This window comes from Lactuca virosa, chromosome 6 (genome assembly GCF_052849685.1).
Source record: "Lactuca virosa cultivar CGN04683 chromosome 6, Lactuca_virosa_CGN04683_v6, whole genome shotgun sequence".
NCBI classification, from domain to species: domain Eukaryota; kingdom Viridiplantae; phylum Streptophyta; class Magnoliopsida; order Asterales; family Asteraceae; genus Lactuca; species Lactuca virosa.
In genome coordinates this window covers 208,005,217-208,009,519 of record NC_136431.1, presented here as the reverse complement: position 1 = coordinate 208,009,519, position 4,303 = coordinate 208,005,217, and the positions used below count along the sequence as shown (strand labels likewise).

The 4,303-nt window shown below is 33.3% G+C and overlaps 2 long non-coding RNA genes across 2 annotated transcripts; both read left to right on the top strand.

Annotated features, from left to right (window-relative positions):
- Positions 1-497: 497 nt before the first annotated feature.
- Positions 498-1,714, top strand: LOC145119211 (uncharacterized). The gene is made up of 4 exons (XR_013713738.1): positions 498-605; positions 744-914; positions 999-1,123; positions 1,522-1,714. It is a non-coding gene; the product is annotated as an uncharacterized LOC145119211 (long non-coding RNA).
- A 1,052-nt stretch (positions 1,715-2,766) lies between these two features.
- On the top strand, positions 2,767-3,649 carry LOC145119149 (uncharacterized). Its single transcript, XR_013713702.1, has 3 exons — positions 2,767-2,850; positions 2,934-3,017; positions 3,363-3,649. It is a non-coding gene; the product is annotated as an uncharacterized LOC145119149 (long non-coding RNA).
- Positions 3,650-4,303: the final 654 nt, after the last annotated feature.

Sequence of the window (4,303 nt, the reverse complement as noted above, 5' to 3'; positions counted from 1 at the left end):
ATATTTTGTGTTCATTACGGTTCTTCAATGAGTTTATTTTATGTTATCCAGGTTCAGTCACGTTAAAAAACAAGATACTCAAACGGGGTTACATGGAGAATCGGAGGAGAAACAATGACAACGATGATTTTGATGCTGATGATAACTGCGGTGGAGATAGGGTTCCGCCAATGGAGTTTCTAGATCGACCCATTTCGTGAATGATAAATTGAATATTTTTTTCTACAAGGTTCAATATGATTTCTCTTTTTAATACATTTTCTACTCTAAAAGTAAGATATCTCCAATTTTTATATTGTTATTTTTTTTGCATATAGTATGGATCCAATGTTGAAATCGACCTGGAAATTCCTCCTACACCCCCTGATTTTGCCTTTGTAGAGGTAAACTTCATATCCCATGAACCTATTTTCTTTCATTCTTCTTAAAACATTATTGAACCATTTCTTTTCATGATTTCATCATCACATCATGCCTTTTTTCATTTCAGTTTGAAGATCCTCATGATGCTGAAGTTACGATTGATGGATGTGATGGATATAAGTTTGATGGTCAACGCTTACGATCCGATTCATAAAACCAATCTTAATTTATCAACATATAAGGTATCATATAAATCTTTGAAACATGGGTTGAATTATGTTTCTCTATTTGATTATATGAAGAGTAGTGATATTTTACCTAATTCATACCTTCATTGTCACCGCATATCCTCTATTCCTTTACATGGTGGTCGGTTGAAGATGAAAGTTGAAGAAATGAAATGGGAAGAAATTATAGAAGAGAAGACGATTTGATGTTTTTTTGTACTTTCAGTTATGCACATCGATTGTTAGATATAAAGTCTAAGCGAAGGTTTTAACTATTTACTTAAATCGGGAAGCATAAAGTTTTGATAGTTGATTATGAAGAAGGTATGGAAAATCTTGTATTAGTTCTTTTTCTTTTCAAAAAGATTGTGTGTAAATACAAACTTACAGTGCACTATATTTTTTCAGTATTATGCAGATGCAAATAGTTGTAGTCACCTTTTCACTGGTGTCCGTCATGGGACGTTAAAGAGATCGTCAGTGGCTGAAGACAGGCCAACTTACTTGGCTATATTAGAGTCTCATGTTGGCTAGTTATATTTCTTACTTCGTTTATTTTTTGTTTAATACTTTCTAAGAAAGTACAAATATATGGTATCGGAGACTAAAGGAGAAATGTATAAGTGGTTAGGAAAAGAAGCATATTAAATAGAAAATTTGGTTTTAATGATATTCTAAGATAACTATTGAGGAACAAATAAATTATAAGATGTTTACAAGCTAGAGAAAGGATAAATTAGTCAATTAATTGGTGTTAAGTTTATAATAAGGTCAAGAAATTACTGATGATAAGTTAGGATAAAAACTATAATTTTTAGGAGAATTTTTAGGTCATCTAAAGATACATGATATAGTTTAATACTAACCATACTACATTTGTTTTCTTTTTTATGTTTTTTATTCTAATTTCATACAATATTTGAATTATCAGAATGAAAACGAAGATACATATGAGGCGATCGAAGCTACCCTTGAAGCAACCCAACAGTTCTTTCAAGGACAGAACTATAATTTTGGTCCAACAAAGGTAGAGCAACCACATTTGGCAACAGACAACAATGGTGCCCCAACAACCATTTCCACACAATGCAAGTTTTCTGACTTCTCCAAGACAGTTGCAAATAAGCAGCCAAGGTAATCCAGGTTTATTTATTATCTTATCATAATTCATTACAAAAAGAACATTTAAATTTTCTAGATATCTTTTTTTTAATTTCACATTCTTTGAATTTTTATAGGACACTCAGTCGGACCCACATTGCTATTATGGTTAAAAAACTAGATTTGATGAAAGTAGATTATTATAAAAAACAAATAAGTGGAAGTATATTGCTTATTTTTGCATTTAGCCCTCTAAATAGCAATGTAATGTAAGCCAATACATTTAAAATAAGTTTAAATGTCGTACTTCTCTTTAGTCGGACCCACATTGCTATTATGGTTAAAAAATTTAAACATATTGCCCATATTTGTAAAAGTAGGTAAAGTGCGTTCCTATTTCTTGCAATTTCGAAGGGCTAAAGATGTTGAACAATTCAGAAAACAAAAGAAGAAACGATAACCCTCTCGACCCATTCGGGGCATGGGTTAGATCACTAATTTAAATAATTTACCAATTTCATGGTTAATCTATAAGGCAGTTGAGATTGAACAACTCAAACAGAAAGTAGCCAAGACTACAGAGTCAAAACAACAATTACAAAGTGAAAACAAAAGGCTGAAACAACATACTGTGCTGGCCTACTGAGGCTGATACTTGAGATTGAGATTGATACTTGTTTGTGTTTAGGAATCTTCTAATGAAATGTTTTATGTCTTGTGATGCAGCAAACTAAAGTGCAGTATGCTTGTGTTGGTTTATTTTCTCCAGATTCGTAGCTTCATCCATCTCATTTCTTTCAAAGTGACATCATCAACATTGGCTCGTTTGAATATATATATATATATATATATATATATATATATATATATATATATATAGTTTTTAGAAGTAAGTCTGAAGTGATTATGATGTTATGCAGAGTGAAGATATGGTGGAAAAAGCAGCATCTGTTACAGTTACAGAAGTTAATTTAGATGTTGAGGAGAATAATAATGTAAGCAACATCTTGATATTGTTCCTGTCCCTGTCCCTGACAACAAAATGAAAATGAGGTGTGTTTGGTGCTTGAAGCAGGAGAGCTTGCAGACCTTAGCGCGGCTTGGCCAACCTGAAGTCAGATTCACATTTGATCAAGTAGTCAGTGAGATGATATCACATGTACTATAATCTCATAATCTGCTTCCACTTTTGACTTATTAAATTAGTAAAGAAAACTAACTGCATGTTTGAGTTATTTTCAGGAAAATCACTTCAAGGTTGCTGCATTGCCCATGGTTGATAATTGCATGTCCGGTTATAATAGTTGTATGTTTGCTTATGGTCAGGTATGGTTGGAAAAACTTATGATGCTATATTGAGAGTACCAAGCTAATTTGAATGATTATTCACATCTCGTTTGTGATCCTCGACATCTCAGTCACAAAGTGAGAGCATAATCAAGATTAAACATGTCATTGATTAGATTCAATGAATCTCAAATGATCTAGGAGTTTCATGAGATTGAAATTGGTAAATGGTTTATCTACCTAAAATAGATTTGAATTTGATTACGGCATCCATCGTCAAAGTTTGAATCGAAAATATGGATCCTAGCCCTAATTTAAATCTTTAGGGTTAATAATTAAGGATTAAAAATCAAATAACTTGAATTCTCTTTTCTCCTATTATAGATGTCAAGTTCAGACAACAATGGTGTTCCTCGTCCTTCTTGAAATATTTTTCCTTCTCTATTTGAAGATGATCTTCCACATGTTGAACAAGGTGAAAGAATGTTCCCTTCTTCAAGCAATGGTGGAACTGGAAATCATGCTTCTCCAACTCTTCCTCGTCCTCCTCCAGTGACTCTCCCCAATTCATTTTTCCTTCAAGCTGAAAAATACGAAGTTACTCAAGCCCTATTGCCATGCAAACATTAAGATGGAAAGTCTATGTGGGCACATGTTCTCAATATGAAATCATACATTGACAGATTATGAATCTTAGGTGTCGTTTTCCCAAAGGAGCTAGCCATTGACATGGTTCTACTTTTGCTTCCTGAATCATATAGTCAATTTAGTAAAGACTACTATATGAGGGACCATGACGTGACCCTAATTGATCTGACACATATGTTAATTGTTACTGAAACAGAAATGCTTAAGAGCACAAGTGAAGAAAAAGTGTATGAAGGATCTGTCTCCCAAATTTCCATGGACATTGACAATGGCAATGGTAGTCCAGAACAAATTTTTCTTCCCAATGGAAAGGGATCGGCCAAGGTCAAACCATTTGCTAATCCTAAAATGTCCACATGTTTCTATTGTCAATTAGAGGGGCATTGGTTGCGAAGCTGTCCTGACTACCTGAAAGATCTTAGAGATGGTAAAGTCAAGTCGTATGACTCAACTTCAGGTATATCCACTATCTAACTCTATTATTTTATTGAGTTCCTATTCATAGATTCTTAATACATGATGTGATAATCACATTTTGATGTTTTTGCAGGATCTAAGAGAAAGAAGGAAGCTTATGAAGATTAAGTTCAATCTGATTGCGAGAAATGGATTTCTGTCGCATGGTTCGATGCTCAGATTTTGGAAGCTACTCTTTAGGAGTTATGATAGATTAATAG